Consider the following 21894-nt stretch of genomic DNA (forward strand, 5'->3'; position numbering starts at 1 on the left):
CGACACTGTGTTTAAATGTTTAGAAATAACCATTGTTTGCGAAACATATGAAAGATAAAGGGCATATCAGCAAAAAATAATCTTTCAAATAAAAAAAGCATCACTATCTGTAGCAGTTTTGCACAGTGTGTGTGCCCCCAGTTGACGAACTACACTTCCTCCCCAGTTACGCTAAAGCTTGTCACATGCTTCCCAGTCAAAGCAGTTAGTGCATATATTAGGACACATTTTTGTGATGTTTTTGTTAGTTTCGGTGTTCGGCAGGTTTTTCTTCGGGCTGTTCGAGCTCACATTTTTTCTTGAGGCAAGTCAAAGTTCGGTAGCCGAAGTCTACTCCCCTTCATCAGTGATTGGTTAACAGTACTTCTTCTAGTAGGAGTGGGAACATTAAGTGTTTGTTATCATTCAATGAAAGATTGAAAAATACTGCACCAAACATCTTAGCTAGATGTAAAATTGCACAATTAAGGGTGTTTTCACACTTGGTCCCTTTCAGACAATTTTTATGAACTCTGTGCAGTTCGCCTAATTTTTGGTTAATGGTTAACATTCCAAAAGGACCCCTCAGAAGAGCTCCCGAAGCAAACAGAACTGAGACAATCTCAAGAGGTGGTCTGAGTTCCGTTCGCTTGAATTCCATGGACCAGTTCCTTTTTCTAGGGCAATAAGAACACAAAGCTCCCCAGGTTGACTTGTAATTACACACACTACTGCAACACCTTTGCCCCTGCCAAAACCTCTCACATTGGTGCCACAAGAGAGAACATTTTGATGTGCAGTTTTGCGGGAAAAACGTGTGCCATTTTTGGATATTGATTAGCGATTGTCAAAGACGCACAGAAATTCCAAAATATGTGTGTAGTTTTTAGTTCCGATTATTTGTTTGCAATATCTGATCTATAAGAGAGCTTCGTAAGCTGTTTATTCGATTGTGGGGTTTGAATGTTGTGAGAAGACAACATATTTGGTAAGAATCACAAAATACTGTAGCATACAAAATCTATTCTAGCTTTTAAAAGGGGCAGTAGCCTACATTGGCTGTACAATTTTCAATTACAGCATTATTTATTCTGTTATTTATTCTGTTACCAATAATATTTACATGTCTTCTGTATCTTCTGAATACAATTATTACAAAATGTAAGTAGGCAGTAACCAAAAGGTTACTGGATCGAATCCCAGAGCGGACAAGGTAAAAATCTGTCATTCTGCCCCTTGGGCCAGTAACCGAAAGGTTACTGGATCGAATCCCAGAGCGGACAAGGCCATCCTGCCCCTGAACAAGGCAGTTAACCCACTGTTCCTAGGCTGTCAATGTAAATAATAAAACAAAATGGGTTACGTGAACTGGCAGAAGAGTTGAGTCCTCATTCAAAGGCTAGGCGAGTGTGAATACAAAGAGACCCCAGTTATTTCGCTTTTTTTACCCCAGAGGACTAACATCGGTTCCTTTAAAAAGGACTGTGTGAAAATACCCCAAGACCTCCTTGGCAAAAACCTCAAAAGTAATGACAGATTTCTTGATTTATCTTAGATCATTCAAACTATTTTGAGGAAGTGTTTCTGGCTATGTTGTTGCTATGGTGGCTCAGGAGGAACAAACAGTGTTCTAATTTGTCAAGCGAAGCTATTTTGGGAGTAGCCTATGCAAGCACATACGTTCGATTCACCTAGGGGCAAACTGAACCCATGTATGTGGACACCGTCACACACAGGTGTCAGGAGCAAGCTAGGTAGCTGTCTTCCAGAAACAAGCGCTGTAACATGAAGATATGGCCGTGTGGGAACACTAACCCTATAAAAAGGTGTGTAGTAATTTCAACATTTGAATTGAGAATTATTTCTCACCGATATGAAAGATATGTCCCCTTTCCCCAAAAACTTTACCGCAAGTAATGCGTTTTAACGTTCAGAACAGTAGATCGAAGCCTATCGTCGGAAGGCGCGAAAGGTAGTTAGCGTCTATGAATGAGTTATGTTCAAAGCATCGGTGTGCTGTACTATATGATGAAGCATAAATGACTAAATTCCACCACACATTGTTTCGAAGATAGCCTGTAGACTGTATAATCTGTGGACTGCCAACGTCGACGCGACACAAATAACCTCGCATGAAAAGACAGCATTCGTATTCAATGTCGTACCTTAAAATAAAGTCCCCATGTCAGCACTAACGGGTCTCAAAAACGGCCACTTTGCATCATCAGCATTGGGGCAATCATAGCCCTACATGAGCACCGAGGATAGGCTAGATCATTTGTAAAATGTGGAGGTGATGCGATTCGTCTCGAGGAAAATGAATACTTGGCTCTACGTGAAATAATTGAGTTCAAATGCGGAGTCTTAGAACATTCCCAAAATGTGGCCGATGCATAGCTATGCTACACTGTAATTCTACACATATTCATACTAGTTTCCATAAACTCCTGAGATCCAGAACCGCGCGTTAACCATTCCGACGCTTATTTATACGCGTAAATATCAACCGTCAATGTCTACAAAATAAATGTCCAGCTGGATATATTTGTATTCTCCGAGATTTTCTTTTTATTGTATCACATTTTTTTAGGTTAGTACTTAGTAGCACATTTTCTATATTGCAGGTGTCCTACTGGACAGCCAACAAGAGAGCAGCTCAAACAAGAGTCTACAAAAATACTCCAGAAGCTTGTTAAAAGTTGCAAAGAAAATTGTTAAAACGTTAGGCTACTCACTTCTAGGCACAGTTGTATCGGTTGTGTTGGTCGCAGGACGGGGCGCAACAAAGTACACAATTGTGGGGAGCGGTGCCCCTTCACTCCGGATCTGTGTGTTTTGCCATCTTGACTAACTATTCTCCCTACAGTTAAGCTACTCTTGTTTTACCAGAGGCGAGTCTCGGCATTGCTTTCCACATGCTAATAATTAACACGAAGCATTACGTCAGGGGCTTGGCAGCACAAGGAAGCACAAAAATAGAGAATGGAGTTAGGGACAGATCACATAGCCTAACAGCAACCGAGACAACTGACAGGGATTAGCACATTTTTGAAGAAAAAAGGTTTCCATAGCAAAGTGGACAAAATCAAAACAAAAAGTGACCATGTGTATGAATGTAAAACAGGGCGGGAGTTGCTTCAATTTGGCCCTTTCACTTATCTGTACAATACTTTCAACTACATTTCTACACTTTAAATCATATCGGGTCCATTTTTCTCGGGGTTGATCATTAAGCAGTAGTTACTACACATACAGTATGAAGAGAAATGATATCAATTAAAGAGGAGTGCCTGCCTCCCTATTCATGAAGTTCTTCATTGTAAATGTATCTCTGATGTGTGCATTCCATCCAGCAGAGGGCCTCACCCTCCATCCTACCGTTTGGTTGAATTGAAAGCAAAAAATATATTTCATACATTGTTTCAATGAGAGTATCGAGTTATAGCAATGCAGCAGCTGATACAATGTGTCGAGTTACAGTAGCAGTGAGCAAAATAAAGACACTAAGTGCTCTGGTCATACATTATATTTATCTGTCTCCTGAAATAGAATTCAATTGTTTTGTGTGTAAAACCTTGATGTTTTTAATGTAGCCTATACTGCCAGTGCTTTGATGGTTTGACTACATCAATGTATTCCTCATTCATTCATTGATTTTACATCAAATCAAATCAAATTTGTCACATACACATGGTTAGCAGATGTTAATGCGAGTGTAGCGAAATGCTTATGCTTCTAGTTCCGACAATGCAGTAATAACCAACAAGTAATCTAACCTAACAATTCCACAACTACTACCTTATACACACAAGTGCAAAGGGATAAAGAATATGTACATAAAGATATATGAATGAGTGATGGTACAGAACGGCATAGGCAAGATGCAGTACATTTAACATTTACATTTAAGTCATTTAGCAGATGCTCTTATCCAGAGCGACTTACAAATTGGTGCATTCACCTTATGATATCCAGTGGAACAACCACTTTACAATAGTGCATCTAAATATTTTAAGGGGGGGGGGGGGGGGGTTAGAAGGATTACTTTATCCTATCCTAGGTATTCCTTAAAGAGGTGGGGTTTCAGGTGTCTCCGGAAGGTGGTGATTGACTCCGCTGACCTGGCGTCGTGAGGGAGTTTGTTCCACCATTGGGGTGCCAGTGGATATGAAGTAGATGGTATAGAGTACAGTATATACATATGAGATGAGTAATGTAGGGTATGTAAACATAAAGTGGCATAGTTTAAAGTGGCTAGTGATACATGTATTACATAAAGATGGCAAGATGCAGTAGATGATATAGAGTACAGGTTATACATATACATATGAGATGAGTAATGTAGGGTATGTAAACATTATATTAAGTGGCATTGTTTAAAGTGGCTAGTGGTACATTTTTACATAATTTCCATCAATTCCCATTATTAAAGTGGCTGGAGTTGAGTCAGTATGTTGGCAGCGGCCGCTAAATGTTAGTGGTGGCTGTTTAACAGTCTGATGGCCTTGAGATAGAAGCTGTTTTTCAGTCTCTCGGTCCCTGCTTTGATGCACCTGTACTGACCTCGCCTTCTGGATGATAGCGGGGTGAACAGGCAGTGGCTTGGGTGGTTGTTGTCCTTGATGATCTTTATGGCCTTCCTGTGACATCGGGTGGTGTAGGTGTCCTGGAGGGCAGGTAGTTTGCCCCCGGTGATGCGTTGTGCAGACCTCACTACCCTCTGGAGAGCCTTACGGTTGTGGGCGGAGCAGTTGCCGTACCAGGCGGTGATACAGCCCGACAGGATGCTCTCGATTGTGCATCTGTAGAAGTTTGTGAGTGCTTTTGGTGACAAGCCGAATTTCTTCAGCCTCCTGAGGTTGAAGAGGCGCTGCTGCGCCTTCTTCACAACGCTGTCTGTGTGGGTGGACCAATTCAGTTTGTCCGTAACATGAGCACATGTTACATTTGAACAAAGGTAAAACAATAAACATTTTTGGGTTATGAATGGGGAAAAATAATCCTAAATTGGGCCTCTATAGGGAAGGCTGATTTGAATGGCGAGGCCCACCACTTGTACAGATACATGATAGGGCCTCAAATGCATTCTTGGGCCATTGTTTGATAGCAGTGTCCTTTTCTGTCACACAATGCACCCTTACTGCCTTCAGCTGAGTGTGCTCAATATTGACTAAAAGAAGTGGAGGGGGGGAAAGAATAGACGTTTTACCAGTGGGGAAGTGGACAGTTCTCTTGAATCAGTCAAAAGCTCAAGCCATCACAAATTGGATTGATATCTGACAAGGTGGCAATTGGCCTACAGTTGACCTCTGCATTGAGATATTATAGCATGAAAACTATATCAACTTAATTTTTAGGGTCCTAAATTGTGCTGTTTGTTGCTACTTGGCTATCTGCCAAACTTTTCGGTTTTTGCTTTTAATACATTTACCAACGTCTTTTTCCCCCTCGCTCTACTTTTTTCATTCAACTTTTTCACCCCTGACGCTTTATCTGGCCATTGTTCTACAGGACCTCCACCAGCCGAAAAAGCTAAGTAACATCAACACTATGTCATCTAATTGCAGTTGCTGTACTCATAATATACAGAACTATCGCCTTATGGTGAGGATAGCCGTGTTTCAAGCATATCTTCAGATGCCATCGTTATGCAAGGGTAATTTAAGTGTAGGAAAGGATGAAACAGTGTCTGTGCCACCAGTAAGTACAGATAGTAGTATAAATCCCCCGCACAGTCCCAGCAGCCGGACAATTTTCTCAAGGCTTCTGGAAAGAAATACTGTCGGCATGCTCAACCGGTATCGCTCATTCAGCCGACAGAAACTTTCAACCGGGTCCCCCCATTAAGCAACGAGTCGGAGTCAGAGGCCGAGCCTTCTCTGGTTACGGGGTCTGAGCCACCGAAGACTCCCACCATTAGCTCTGACAAATTGAAAACCCTAGTCAACGGCGACTCCATTACCTACAATAGACTTAAAAATAATAATCCAGTGATCATACACTGTTTACCAGGGGACAGGGCCACCGACGTAAAGGCTAATCTGAAGATGGTGCTGGCTAAGGCTAAAACTGGCGAGTTTAGAGAGTATACGGATAATGTTATTCACGTCGGCACCAACAATGTTAGGATGAAACAGTCAGAGGTCACCAAGTGCAACATAGCTTCAAGTCAGCTAGAAAGATGTCGGCATTGAGTATTTGTCTCTGGCCCCCTCCCAGTAAGGGGGAGTGATGAGCTCTACAGCAGTCTCACAAGTCAATCGCTGGTTCTGCCAACCCCTCTTTTATGCTACTGCTACTCTCTGTTCATCATAAATGCATAGTCACTTTAACCATATCTACATGTACATACTACCTCAATCAGCCTGACTAACTGGTGTCTGTATGTAGCCTCGCTACTTTTATAGCCTTGCTACTGTATATAGCCTGTCTTTTTACTGTTGTTTTATTTCTTTACGTACCTACTGTTCACCCTAACACCTTTTTTGCACTATTGGTTAGAGCCTGTAAGTAAGCATTTCACTGTAAGGTCTACTACACCTGTTGTATTCGGCGCACGTGACAAATAAACTTTGATTTGATTTTAACTGTTTTCTGCCCCTCCCAAAAGATAGAATTTGTAGATTATTTACCCTCTTTCTGGGACTCGCCCACAAAGAGGACCAAGCCTGGCTTGCTGAGGAGTGACAGACTCCATCCTAGCTGGGGGGTGCTCTCATCTTATCTATGAACATAGACAGGGCTCTTATTCCTCTAACTCCACAATAAGAGATGGTGCAGGCCAGGCAGCAGGCTGTTAGCCAGCCTGCCAGCTTAGTGGAATCTGCCACTAGCAGGCAGTGTAGTCAGCTCAGCTATCCCCATTGAGACCGTGTCTGTGCCTCGATCTAGGTTGAGCAAAACAAAACATGGCGGTGTTCGCCTTAGCAATCTCACTGGAATAAAGACCTCCTCCATTCCTGTCATTATTGAAAGAGATTGTGGTATCTCACATCTCAAAATATGGTTACTTAATGTTAGATCCCTCACTTCCAAGGCAGTCATAGTCAATCAACTAATCACTGATCACAGTGGCGATTTTAGCATATAAATGTTGGTGGGGCAAACTCAAATGTTTTAGATGCATGCCAGCAAAGTCACTACACAACCCTAAACAATACATTAATAGCACTATAACGGTGACAAACGGTGCTCACGAACTGTTAGGGCCTACATAAAGCTGTCCCAACAGCAGAGCTTTCTTTTCAGCACCATGGAGTGAATCCTTACCACCACTACACCTGGCTATCTGCATTTTGGAGCTGCTTACTCAACTAAAGCGACCATGTTTGTATGTGGCTTTATTAACTCAATGATATATATTTTTTAATTGTTTACAAACTGATGTGACTGGTTTTTTTTGCAAAAAATGTTGGGCTCAAAACAGGTGCCCTGAATGACGGGTCGCCACTGACTGATCATAATCTTGATGTGATTGGCCTGATTGAAACATGGCTCAAGCCTGATGAACGTTAAATTAGGCCTATCCTCCTGGTTACACTAGTGACCGTATCCCGTTAAAAGGCAGAGGTGTTGCTAACATTTATGACAGCAAATTTCGATTTACAAAAAATATATATATTTTTGTCTTTTGAGCTTCTAGTCATGAAATCTATGCAGCCTACTCAATCACTTTCTATAGCTACTGTTTACAGGCCTCCTGGGCCGTATACAGCGTTCCTCACTGAGTTCCCTGAATTCCTATCAGACCTTGTAGTTATGGCAGATACCTCCAAAAGGCTTTTGGAGCCATCATCAACTCAGTGGGTTTTGTCAAACAGGTCTCTGGATTTACTCATTGCCACAGTCATACCCTGCATCTAGTTTTGTCCCATGGAATAAATATTGTGGATCTAAATGTTTTTCCTCATTATGCTGGACTATCGGGCCACCATTTTATTACGTTTACAATCGCAACAAATAATCTGCTCAGACCCCAACCAAGGATCATCAAAAGCCGTGCTATAAATTCTCAGACAACTCAAAGATTCCTAGATGCCCTTCCAGACTCCCTCCACCTACCCAAGGACGTCGGAGTACAAAAATCGGTTAACCACCCAACTGAGGATCTTAATTTAACCTTGCATAATACCCTAGATGCAGTCGCACCCCTAGAAACATTCGTCACAAGACATTTGCTCCCTGGTTTACAGAAAATACCCATGCTCTGAAGCAGGCTTCCAGAAAATTGGAATGGAAATGGCGCCACACCAAACTGGAAGTCTTCCGACTAGCTTGGAAAGACGGTACTGTGCAATATCGAAGAGCCCTCACTACTGCTCGATCATCCTAATTTGAGGAGAATAAGAACAATCCAAAATGTATTTGATACTGTCGCAAAGCTAACTAAAAAGCAGCATTCAACAAGAGAGGATAGCTTTCACTTCAGCAGTGATAAATTCATTAACTTCTTCGATGAGAAAAGAAATTCAAAAGGGGTGATGGTTTTAATTAACAATAATTTTGATCCAAATGTGCAAATTGTCCAAACAGATCCTCAAGGTAGATGGATTATTTTAAATATGTTATTGGACAATAAACAAATATGGCTTGTTAACCTATACGGTCCGAATAATGATGATCCAAGCTTCTTTGAAAATATATATAAGAATTGATCAACTCTACAAGCAACACTAGACTCTATTATTATAGTAGGAGATTTTAATACGGTCTTAAATACCTCTATAGACCGGAAAGGAAATCACACTACAAACTATCACCCTCAGGCACTTAAGGAAATCATGAATGTCATGGATATATTGGAATTAGTGGATATATGGAGACTTAAATACCCTGATTTAGTGAGATATACATGGCGGAGGCTGAATCAAGCTAGTCGTCTTGACTACTTTCTTATACCATTCTCTCTGGCACCAAAAGTTAAAAAAGTGTTGATAGGGGACAGAATGCGGTCGGATCATCACATAATTGGCATATATATTTCTCTTACAGAATTTCCACGTGGGCGAGGATATTGGAAATTTAATCAAAGTCTACTAGATGATAAATTGTTTAGAACTAGGACAGAAGATTTTATAACTGACTTTTTCAGACATAACATAGGTACAGCAGATCCCCTTATTGTATGGGACACTTTTAAGTGTGCCTTTAGAGGCCATGCAATTCAGTACTCATCTATAAAACAAAGGGAATTTAGATCAAAAGAGTCCATATTAACAAAGGAAATTGAAGGACTAACAGTACAGTTAGATAGCAATAAAAACAGTACCATAGAGGCACAGAATAAGTTAGAGGAAAAACAAAAAGAAATGGAGGAACTTATTCAAGAAAGATCCAGTGTAATATATTATAAAAATAAAGCGAACTGGATGGAATATGGGGAAAAATGCACCAAATTCTTTTTCAATCTTCAATATAGAAATGCTACCAAAAAAAATGTATTAAAACTTGTTACAAATGATGGAGTCACGCATGATTCACCAAATGATATTTTGAAAGAGGAAGTAAAGTACTTTAAGAATATGTTTTCGTTTCAGGCTCCTCCATCTCCACTAACTGAAACTAATTGTATGGATTTTTTTCCTATTAATAATGTAAAATTAACATCTGTACAGAAAGACTCATGTGAAGGCCAAATTACAGAGGAGGAACTGCTTGATGCAATTGGGGCCTTTAAGGATGGGAAAACTCCAGGGCTGGATGGCATACCAGTGGAAGTATACAAAACTTTTTTTGATATACTCAAAGGACCATTATTAGCTTGTTTTAACCACTCCTATATAAATGGTAGATTATCAGACACGCAACAAGAAGGTCTGATATCGTTATTACTGAAACAGGACCCAAGTGGTATATATAAAGATCCAGTCCAATTAAAAAATTGGAGACCTCTTACACTTCAGTGTTGTGATGCAAAAATCCTAGCAAAATGCTTGGCGCATAGAATAAAAAAAGTTTTGTCAGATATTATTCATCCTAATCAGACAGGTTTTTTACATGGACGATACATTGGAGATAATATAAGGCAAGTACTGGAAACAATAGAACACTATGAAATATCGGGGACACCAGGTCTGGTTTTCATAGCTGATTTTGAAAAGGCTTTTGATAAAGTACGACTGGAGTTTATATATAAATGCCTAGAATATTTCAATTTTGGGGAATCTCTTATAAAATGGGTTAAAATTATGTATAGTAACCCTAGGTGTAAAATAGTAAATAATGGCTACATCTCAGAAAGTTTTAAACTATCTAGAGGAGTAAAACAAGGTTGTCCACTATCGGCATATCTATTTATTATTGCCATCGAAATGTTAGCTGTTAAAATTAGATCAAACATTAATATTAATGGATTAGAAATCCGTGGCTTAAAAACTAAGGTGTCATTGTACGCTGATGATTCATGTTTTCTTTTAAAACCACAACTAGAGTCTCTCCACGGCCTCATAGAGGATCTAGATACCTTTGCTATCCTCTCTGGATTAAAACCAAATTATGATAAATGTACCATATTACGTATTGGATCACTAAAAAATACACATTTTATATTGCCATGTAGTTTACCAATTAAATGGTCTGACGGAGATGTGGACATACTCGGTATAAAAATCCCAAAAGAAAGAAATGATCTCACTCCAATAAATTTTTATAGAAAGTTAGCAAAAATAGATAAGATCTTGCTACCATGGAAAGGAAAATACTTGTCTATTTGTGGAAAAATCACCCTGATTAACTCTTTAGTCATATCACAGTTTACCTATTTGCTTATGGTTTTGCCTACACCTAGTGACCTGCTTTTTAAATTATATGAACAAAAAATATTCCATTTTATTTGGAACGGCAAGCCAGATAAAATTAAAAGGGCCTATTTATATAACGAATATGAATTCGGAGGGCAGAAATTATTAAATATTAAAGCATTAGACCTCTCACTAAAGGCATCAGTCATACAAAAGTTATACTTAAATCCAAACTGGTTCTCTAGTAAATTGGTACGAATGTCTCATCCTATGTTCAAGAAGGGCCTTTTTCCCTTTATTCAGATTACACCTGCTCACTTTCGGTTGTTTGAAAAGGAAATAATCTCCAAAATATCCTTATTTTTTAAACAAGCCTTAGAAAGTTGGTTGCAATTTCAGTTTAATCCACCTGAAAGGACGGAACAAATAGTACAACAAATATTGTGGTTAAATTCAAATATAGTAATTGATAAAAAAACTGTATTTATCGAAGAAATGTTTAAAAAAGGTATAATTTTTGTGAATGATATCATAAATAGGACTGGTGGAGTTATGTCACACATGCAGCTAACACAGACATATGGAAATGTCTGCTCTACCCAAAATTACAACCAATTAATTGCAGCATTACCACAAAAATGGAAGAGGCAAGTAGAAGGGGAAAAAAGTAAGGAACTTGTATGTCGGCCCTGTATTAAAGAACATAAATGGTTAAAGAAAAGTGTGATAAATAAAAACATATACCAATTTCATTTAAGGACCAAAAAACTGACAGCTGTGCCATATAAATTACAAAATAGTTGGGAAGAGATTTTCGATGTACCCATTCCATGGCACATGGTTTATGAATTGATACGCAAAACAACGCCGGATTCAAAACTTCAAATTTTTCAATTTAAATTACTGTACAAAATTCTTGCAACTAATAGAATGTTATATATATGGGGTATACAATCTTCCCAGCTCTGCAGATTCTGTTGTGAGGAGGCAGAGTCATTAGATCATTTATTTTGGTATTGTCCATATGTAGCTCGTTTTTGGTCACAGGTCCAGGAATGGCTGAAGAATTGCAACTTTTGCCTAGAACTAACGCTACAGATAGCAATACTGGGGGATTTGAAAAGCCATAGTCAATCAATCAATAATATAATAATTATTTTAGCAAAAATGTTTATTTTTAATTTACAATCTGTAGAAGCTATGAGAATAGGAAGGTTCAAATCTTTTGTGAAGCATCACAGCACAGTTGAAAAATATATGGCAAATAAAAATCCGAAATGGATGATGTTGGAAGATAGATGGGAAGGGTTGAGTGGAACTGAAGGGTGGGACTAATAACAAGATAAACAATGTAGGGCATACGGGATCTGTGAAATGTGTATAGGTGCGGAGCTTTTGTGAAATAGCACAGTTACAAGTGGAAATAAAATTGGATGGACAACAGAAATAGAGGAAGGACTAAGAACAAACAAGAGAGAACTATTATAAAGTAGTCTGTGTCTGTAAAATAGGTATAAGATGTATAAATTGAAGGTAAAAGCAGAAGTGTTTATTAGTTTACTCCAATTGGGGGAGCGGTGGTAGGGTTGCGGGGAATAATAATAAAGGTATATTCTTTAAAAAAGTATGTATGTCTATATAGGTATGTGTATGTATATATGTATGCATGCGTGTATGGATATATATATTTACCCAAAAAAATATGGGGGATTGGAAATGATGCAGACAATTACATTGGAAGCAACATTCTTTCCGCAATATTAAGCTGATCCACCCCAAAAAAAAAAAAAAAAAGAAAGAAAGAAAAATTAAAAAATTTAAAAAAAAAAAATTAAAAAAAACTTCTTCGATGAAAAAATCATGATCATTAGAAAGCGAATTAGACTCCTCTTTGAATCTGCACATTTCTCCAAAGTTCAGTTGTCCTGAGTCTGCACAGAACTGCCAGGACCTAGGATCAATTGAGACACTCAAGTTTTTTAATCCTGTACCTCTTGACACATTCATGAAAATAGTCATGGCCTATAAACCGTCAAGCTGCATATTGGACCCTATTCCAACTAAACTACTGAAAGAGCTACTTCCTGTGCTTGGCCCTCCTATGTTGAACATAATAAATGGCTCCCTATCCACCGGATGTGTACCAAACTCACTAAAAGTGGCAGTAATAAAGCCTCTCTTGAAAAAGCCAAACCTTGACCCAGAAAATGTAAAAAAACAATTGGCTATATCAAATCTCCCATTCCTCTCAATTTTTTTGAAAAACCTGTTGCACAGCAACTCACTGCCTTCTCAAAGTCATAATGGATATGAAATGCTTCAGTCTGGTTTTAGACCTCATAGCACTGAGGCTGCACTCGAAGGTTAGAAATGACCTTTTAATGGTGTCAAACCAAGGATCTGCATCTGTCCTCGTGCTCCTAGACCTAAGTGCTGCTTTTGACGCCATCAATCACCACATTCTTTAAGAAATTAGAAACCATAATTGGTCTACACAGACAAATTCTTGCCTGGTTTAGATCTTATTTTTCTGAAAGATATCAGTTCGTCTCTGTGGATGGTTTGTCCTCTGACAAATCAATTGTAAGTTAACGTTTCTCGAGGTTCCGTTTTAGGACCACTATTGTTTTCACTATATATTCTACCTCTTGGTGATGTCACTCGGAAACACATTGTCAACTTTCACTGCTATGCGGACAACACACAGGTGTACATTTTGATGAAACATGGCGAAGCCCTAAAATTGCCTACCCTGGAAGCCTGTGTTTCAGACATAAGGAAGTGGATGGCGGCAAATGTTTTACTTTTAAACTCGGATAAAACAGATGCTAGTTTTAGGTCCCAAGAAACAAAGATCTTCTGTTGAATCTGACAATTAATCTTGATGGTTGTACAGTCGTCTCAAATAAAACTGAAGGACCTCGGCGTTACTCTGGACCCTGATCTCTTGACGAGCATAAAGAAAATTAAAGACAGATTTTTTTCCATCTTAGTAACATTGCAAAAATCTAAAACTTTTTATCCAAAAAGCTGCAGAAAAGCTAATCCATGCTTTTGTCACTTCTAGATTAGACTACTGCAATGCTCTACTCTCCGGCTACCTGGATAAAGCACTAAATAAACTTCAGTTAGTGATAAACACTGCTGCTAGAATCCTGACTAGAACCAACAAATTTGATCATATTACTCCAGTGCTACACTGGCTTCCTGTTAAGGCAAGGGCTGATTTCAAGGTTTTACTGCTAACCTACAAAGCATTACATGGGCTTGCTCCTACCTATCTCTCCGATTTGGTCCCGCCTTACATATCTACAAGGACCAAACGGTCACAAGACGCAGGCCTCCTTATTGTCCCTAGAATTTCAAAGCAAACAGCTGGAGGCAGGGCTTTCTCCTATAGAGCTCCATTTTTATGGAATGATCTGCCTATCCATGTGAGAGACGCAGACTCGGTCTCAACCTTTAAGTCTTTATTGAAGACTCATCTCTTCAGTAGGTCCTATGATTGAGTGTAGTCTGGCCCAGGGGGTGCGAATGTGAACGGCAAGGCACTGGAACGACGAACTGCACTTCCTGTCTGCCTGGCCGGCTCCCCTCCACTGGAATTCTCTGTCTCTGCCTCTATTATGGGGGCTGAGTCACTAGCTTACTAGTGCTCTTCCATGCCGTCTCTCGAAGGGGTGCATCATTTGAGTGGGTTGAGTCATAGACGTGATCTTCCTGTCTGGTTTTGCGCTCGTGCGGTGGAGGAGATCTTCCTGAGCTATACTCAGCCTTGTCTCAGGGTAGTAAGTTGGTGGTCTGTATCTCTCTAGAGTCGTGGGGGCTAGGGTCAGTCTTATCTCTGGTGTAATTTTCCTGTCTTATCTGGTGTCCTGTGGGAATGTATGTATGCTCCCTCTCTCTCTCCCTCCCAGAGGACCTGAGCCCTAGGATCATGCCTCAGGACTACCTGGCTTTGACTCCTAGCTATCCCAGTCCACCTGGTCGTGCTGCTGCTCCAGTTTCTACTGTTCTGCCTGCGGCTAGAGAACCCTGACCTGTTCACCGGATGTGCTACCTTGTCCCGGACCTGCTGTTTTCGACCTTCTCCTCCTCTCTACCACACTTGCTATCTCGACATCGGAATGCTCGGCTATGAAAAGCCAACGGACATTTACTCCTGAGGTACTGACCTGTTGCACCCTCTACAATGGCTGTGATTATTATTTGACCCTGCTGGTCATCTAAGAATGTTTGAACATCTTGAATAACAATCTGGCCTTAATGGCCATGTTCTGTTATACATCTCCACCCGGTACAGCCAGAAGAGGACTGGCCACCCCTCAGAGCCTGGTTGCTCTCTTGGTTTCTTCCTAGATTCCTTCCTTTCTAGGGAGTTTTTCCTAGCCACCGTGCTTCTACATCTGCATTCTTGCTGTTTGGGGTTTTAGGCTGGGTTTCTGTATAGCCCTTTGACATCTGCTGATGTAAAAATGGCTTTATAAATACATTTGATTGATTGAGATTCATTTGAATTGAATACTTCTAGGATCATGGAATGCATTTGTTTAGATTTATAATAAAAAGGTATTTGTTGCAAGTTGCAGAATTTATATATTTTTCATTTAATGCAACGATATTGGTTGCTGAAAAGTATGTTTTGAATGATTAAAATGACAACAATTTACTCAAGTAAGCCTATGCAATCATCAGGCCTGGACCTACGCCTGTTCTGTGAATTGTTTCTTTCTTTTCCCCAGTGCTGTTCTTTTTGGAAGATATTTTTGGTGCCCAGTCCTTCCAAAAAGCATGCAAATAATATCCAGTAAAATTGTACTTCTTACTTGAAATAATGATAGTAGTATTGCAATAGTATGTGGTGGAAACAGGCCCACCTCACTGTTTTCCTCAATGGATGAACTCAGGCAGGCCTGAGGTTTGGACGCCACCTTGTGGGTATTAAGGCGTCCGCATGCTTCTCGACCAAAACAGTTTATGGCGTGCATAGATTGATTACATTTTGTCACTGTTTTGGTTTTAGGCAAGCATTTTTTCGGCTGTTCGTGCACACAAGATTTTTTCCTGAGGCAAGCCGAAGTTCGGTAGCCGAAGTCTATACCCAATCGTCGGTGATTGGTCAGCAGTAGGGATTCTTCAATGAAGCGTTGGTTGTCATTGAACTAGAGAAGATGACACATTGCAACATTGTTGCAAAGGAGGTGCGATGACACAAAAGCGTAAGAATGGCGGTAAGTTCAGACCTTCGTCTCCTAAATACAAACCAAGTAACTTTACTTATTTACCTTAGGTCTTCTTGCTCTCTTGAGAATCTCAAAATGGAGTCGGTTGGCAGCGGTGAGCTCTCTGAGTTTGAGCCAGACCAGGATGAAGTGGGCCTACCTGCAGCGACCGGTGTGGTAAAGACTTCCAATGTTTGCCCTGTGAATCCTACCGGAGAAGATTTTGGAATGGTGGGAGTGAGATTTTTGTAAAGAGTGGATTGCTACTTTTTGGGCGACCCATACCTTGTGTCAAGCTGGGTAAAGGGAAAACTGGGAATGGATACATACGTGAAAGTTTCGAGAAGTGGATTTGTTTATTTTTTGTGCATCCTCCACCCAGAGGAAACCTGTGGCGTGCTTTGCTCTCCGGAACGAACAGAGCGCCGCTCAAAGGGGTGCTCAGTGGGGTAGCGTTGAGTGTAGAGGTGGATCAAATGAAAAATAATGTTCCTGGTGTTTGTGACGCCCGCTGTTTAGTGAAAACGTGGACCCGGTGGCAATGGCAAGTCTGAGAATACCCTGTCTGTCTTATTGAGCTTTGACACAGAGTGTCTACCTGATAAGGTCAGTTTACTTTATATTTTCTATTCTGTCAGGGCATATGTTCCAAACACGCTACTGTGCTTTACGTGGCAAGGATTCAGACCTGTTGCAGCAGTGTGTAGAAGGGAGATCCCACAGTGTGAGAAATGTGCAGGAGGGCATAGTCAGAGGGAGTGTACAGTTGGGATAGAGAACGCACTGTGTGTCAACTGTGGGGGTGCCCATGCAGCTGGGGCCGAAGTGCCCTGTGAGAGAGAGACAGGCTGAGATTGCCAGAGTTTGAGTGGGAATGAAAGTTTCCTATGCTGAGGTAGTGAGTAGAGGATAGCCCAAGGGTGGGTGATTCAACTGGAAGCCCCCCAGTGAGAAGGCCTGAGAGAGATCCAGAGAGGATGAGTTTTAGTAAGGTTGGATTTCTTTCGTTTATAGCCATGGTGATCAACTGCACTGCGCAGCGGAAATCACAGAAGATACTGTATATGTGGTAATTGAAGCAACAGATACATATTTTGCGGTGAGATTTTAGTGCAGCAAATCTACAAGAAGTTTTGAGAGAAGGGGTTACATCCTCCCATGCCGGCGGCCTGGTGTAGGATCGTGGTTTTGGGGGGGATAGTGTATAGGTGCAGGGTTAGATGGTGCAATTTAAGATTGTTTTGTATGTGACCCAAATGTGCGCGACTAAGACCTAAAAATGTCAAAATTAGATTTGAGTTGGATGAATTCAGACTATTTTGATTAAGTACACACTTAATCACTCGAGGGACAAACTGTACTATTGCCGCTTTTTTCTCTCACCACTTTCCTAACCTTAACCTCAGTCTCCTAACCTGCTATGAAAGTCACTTCTAGTAGCTGTATCGAAGTGGCGTGAAGTGTGTTTCTCAGTTCTCTTCGTCCTGGCAATTGAAACAGAAGTTTAGTCTGTATTTTTTTAATGTAACCTTTATTTAACTAGGCAAGTCGGTTAAGAACAAATTCTTATTTACAATGGCTAAGTGGTATTTTGCATTGGTTACCCATTGAAGTTGTAATATTTAATGCATGCAATGGAAAAGGCTGTACATATCTTCAACAACCTCAGGATATCTGACATTGTTTAAACTCTTGTAGACCAAATTTATGAGACGTTATACGTGCCGTATCGTCAATTGGACATTCGGAGACTTGTTCCGAAGCCACTGCTGCGTTGTCTTGGCTGTGTGCTTAAGGTCGTTGTCCTGTTGGAAGGTGAACCTTGGCCCCAGTCTGAGGTCCTGAGCACACTGGAACAGGTTTTCATCAAGGATCTAGCTGTACTTTGCTCCATCTTTCCCTTGATCCTGACTAGTTTCCCAGTCCCAGAACAGAAGTTATTTCGACGACAAACAGCCACCTCAATCTGCAAAATGTAAACCTATCAATGGCATGAAGGCTACTCTAGAGAAAAATTATAACCGGATGACCCACATTGAAAAGTAAAATGAGGTTCTATTAACTACTTAATGGGCCAGGTAGAGGAATTGCGAAGGGAGAATTGTTGGAAAACCTTTTGCGTCATAATAATATATTCACATTTTGGGGGTCTCAACCAATGCAGAAAGAGGGCAGAAAATGTCTACATTTGTGGACCAGATGGTGAGGGAGTTCTTGGAAATCGATGCTGCTACACCTTTGGTCATGGAGACAGCCCACAGAACGGCAAAAAAAAGATATGCCGACTAACACCGTACCCAAACCGGCTGCGCGCCATTGTGCGCAAATTGATTTTGTTCCCCCACACCAAACGCGATCACGACACGCAGCTTAAAATATCAAAACAAACTCTGAACCAATTGTATTAATTTGGGGACAGGTCGAAAAGCATTAAACATTCATGGAAATTTAGCTAGCTTGCTGTTGCTAGCTAATTTGTCATGGGATATAAACGTTGAGTTATTTTACATGAAATGCACAAGGTCCTCTACTCCGACAATTAATCCACACCGAATAATTTCTAGTCATCTCTCCTCCTTCCAGGCTTTTTCTTCTTTGGACTATATGACATCTAACTTTTCATTGTTTCACATAGCGAGTCTACACAGCCTACACATAGTATATACAATAATGAAATAACCTGGTACCAACATACATGGCAAGTCAAGAAAAGCCATTGTAACTTGTCCACACTGCAAACGGTAATTTAAAAACTTCAAAACACATTTACGAAGAAAGCATACACATTGCTTTGAAACCGTGTCCAAGGAAATATTTTTGGCATGTGAGTGCATTGATGTGAGAAATGGTGTTTGTAGTCAAATACATTTTCTGGTCGAGCAACACCCATACATGTTGTGAAAGAAACTTGGGCTAATTCAGTTCCAACTGTGTTCAAAACTGTTATGCATGCTGAAGTATAAAAAGTTGTTAATGTACTTTTTTACACTGTGTTCAGAAACATTGCTCGGATCTTGTCCCCTGGACCTTGGAGGACTTTGATCAGGTTAGATATTCCTTTAAATTATTCCACTGAACTGTACCATTTGATTGTCATTCCTTTATTGAAAATTGTACCTTGTTCACACCACAGGGCCTACCAAAGCAAGGTTTCTCAAACAACTGTGGGGTGTTTGTTTTGATGGTAAGATGCTGGCTATTCACTATATTATAAGTCCTATTTTCTGTTATAACAAAGTTATTTTCTGTGCTTGCAGCATGCAACGCACACTTATTGCTCATACTTTGTTTATTATTCTTTACATTCTTTGGGACCTATTTCCTACAGTTTTTAACACTACATACATCAAACTCCTGCAGAGCTGAATGCTGATGTGACATGCTGTGTCTTCTACATCCTGAAATATATTCCTGGAGGGGAGTTTTATTAGTTATAATAACTAATATAACTATCAAACTTAACTTACAGTATGCTCTGTACATTGCTATGGAAGCACAGTGTGATTTCACTGAGGTATGTATAAATTATGAAATTCTCATCACTAGTGGATATGTTTTTTGGGATACTCATCCGATTGTGTGATTTTCTTTTAAAGGAAAACATGCAGCAAATTCGGCGACGGTGGTGCCTAGTTTTCCTGCAGAACCACGCCGTAAGTCTTGAACATTAAACTTAATTTGCATTCTTAATCATTTTCACTGTGGCCAGGCTGACCTGAATATATGTTCATATTGAATGTACAGTGGGGCAAAAAAGTATTTAGTCAGCCACCAATTGTGCAAGTTCTCCCACTTAAAAAGATGAGAGAGGCCTGTAATTTTCATCATAGGTACACTTCAACTATGACAGACAAAATTAGAAAAAAAAATCCAGAAAATCACATTGTAGGATTTTTAATGAATTTATTTGCAAATTATGGTGGAAAATAAGTATTTGGTCACCTACAAACAAGCAAGATTTCCTACAAACAAGCAATATTTCAAGCAAGATATTTGCTCATCTTTTTAAGTGGGAGAACTTGCACAATTGGTGGCTGACTAAATACTTTTTTGCCCCACTGTATGTCATTCACTCACTAAGGTCTGAAGAAGAGAGGTTGAAAGATGGAAAAAGGGTGTGAAATCAAAACACACTACAGGTAGGTGTCATGATGAGTGGTATAGTCTTAAACCAATGTTTAGACTTACCCCCCCCCCCCTCCAATATATTTCAGGATGATGTAGATGTCCCCCTAGGAGGTCACATCAGCATCCAGCTCTGCAGGACCAGGTACTGTATAGGCTATTAGCTAAAGTAAGGTGCATTCCTGTAAACACATCCCTAGAGGTTCCCTTACATTACTTAATGACCACAATCTGTTTTCTTTCTAGACGATACTGAAAACATGCGCTGTGAACTGGGTAAGTAGTCTGTGTGTAATACTGAATACTTGACAAGATATAATAGTTGTGATGACTTGTTGAGTAGTTATCGATATCACTGAAAACCCCTTTAGTAATAGTGGCTTTTGTTTGCATGGTGGTATTGTGAAAGTGGGGTGTAATTTGTCTTGATCACCCAATGAGGCACTACTCTTAATATTTATTATTTTTCTTCAAGGAAGCAGATGTTCTTCTAAGGGACACCCTCGAGTCAGCAAGGTGGTGCGAACGCCAAACATTTAAAGGCACTGTTTCCCTCCCTAGTGTAATTGGGATGGATGGGGAAGACCGCATTACAACCCTTAAAGAACTACAGTTGTATGATGGCCTGGATGAAGAGGAAAATATTCTCCTCAAGGAACCAGTCATGTTACAGAGAGATTGAGATGTTCTATGTGGAGGCAGTTGACAACAAGAAAATGACTGCCTTTGCCTCTTCTGAGGAGCAGGAGTGAAGACATTTTTGAGGAGTGGTCAAACCTTGTTTTTGTCTGCTGTGTAAATTGTGTTATGTTGTTTAGTAAAGATGACGTAGAAGTCACCCGAGTCTCTGATCTCTTTACTGGAGCTGGTATAACTTAATGTACAAAGCACATTCAGCTTGTCAGTATGTCTATATGGTATAGTCTGTCTCCATTCTCATGAGGAAAGTAAATAGCATTATAAATCAGAATAGGTAGTAACAGTATATGCTCAATGAAATATAATTCAAGTTAACATTTATCAACAATTTTAACAGTACATGACATACATAAGTCTGTTCACAACAACATCAGTAGCTTGTCTCATAGCATGAAGCAAAACGTGTTAACACATCTGCTGGTACCACTTTATAATATTTCTTACGATCATCAAAAATGAAATAGGTGTGCCTTGCGCAAACGTGTGTGTTCAGTGTGTGACTGTCATATCAGATGGACAAAAAGGTGGGCGGGGTCAAACGTTTGACTCCGTCCACATTGAGCCCAGCCCTGAATTGCACACTGCAGCCAGGGATACATGCATATTTTGGTGCGAAGTTCTCCATGTTAAACAGGACATCACAGGTGTTATTCAACCAGACCCATGCCATCTCCTAGGTGTTGTTCCTGTGGATACACTCCAATCCTCTCCATTTAAATTGATAGATTCTTTAAGCAGCAGCAATGAAATGTGTAACTAAATGCTGGAAAAATGAACATGCACCCTCAAGATGTGGTTAGGTCTATGTGGGGAACTTGCTGACATGGAGAGAATTACATCAATCTTGCAACATAGGTAGGGTCATCAAGGACAACCACCCGAGCCACTGCCTGTTCACCCTGCTACCATCCAGAAGGTGAGGTCAGTACAGGTGCATCAAAGCTAAGACAGATTGAAAAACAGCTATCTCAAGGCCATCACTGTTAAACAGCAATCACTAACACAGGGGCTGCTGCCTACATACACGAAATCATTGGCCACTTTAATGTTCACATAACTCATCTCAATACTGTATTTTATACCATTTATTGCATCTTACCTACACCGCTCAGTCACAGCTCATCCATATA

General features: G+C 40.2%; 1 protein-coding gene and 1 long non-coding RNA gene across 2 annotated transcripts in view; one reads left to right on the forward strand and one right to left on the reverse strand.

The window, feature by feature from the left end:
- The window catches only part of LOC120023707 (protein Smaug homolog 1-like), a 90496-nt gene extending 87678 nt beyond the window's left edge, over positions 1-2818 (reverse strand). Inside the window, exon 1 of the mRNA XM_038967773.1 lies at positions 2715-2818. The gene's annotated coding sequence lies outside the window, so the exon portion shown is untranslated. The remainder of the gene's footprint in view (positions 1-2714) is intronic.
- Positions 1682-20991, forward strand: LOC120023708. Its single transcript, XR_005472726.1, has 8 exons — positions 1682-1805; positions 18939-18986; positions 19074-19124; positions 19301-19454; positions 19537-19593; positions 20155-20210; positions 20312-20341; positions 20541-20991. It is a non-coding gene; the product is annotated as an uncharacterized LOC120023708 (long non-coding RNA).
- Positions 20992-21894: the final 903 nt, after the last annotated feature.

The sequence above is a fragment of the Salvelinus namaycush genome, chromosome 28 (genome assembly GCF_016432855.1).
Source record: "Salvelinus namaycush isolate Seneca chromosome 28, SaNama_1.0, whole genome shotgun sequence".
NCBI lineage: Eukaryota > Metazoa > Chordata > Actinopteri > Salmoniformes > Salmonidae > Salvelinus > Salvelinus namaycush.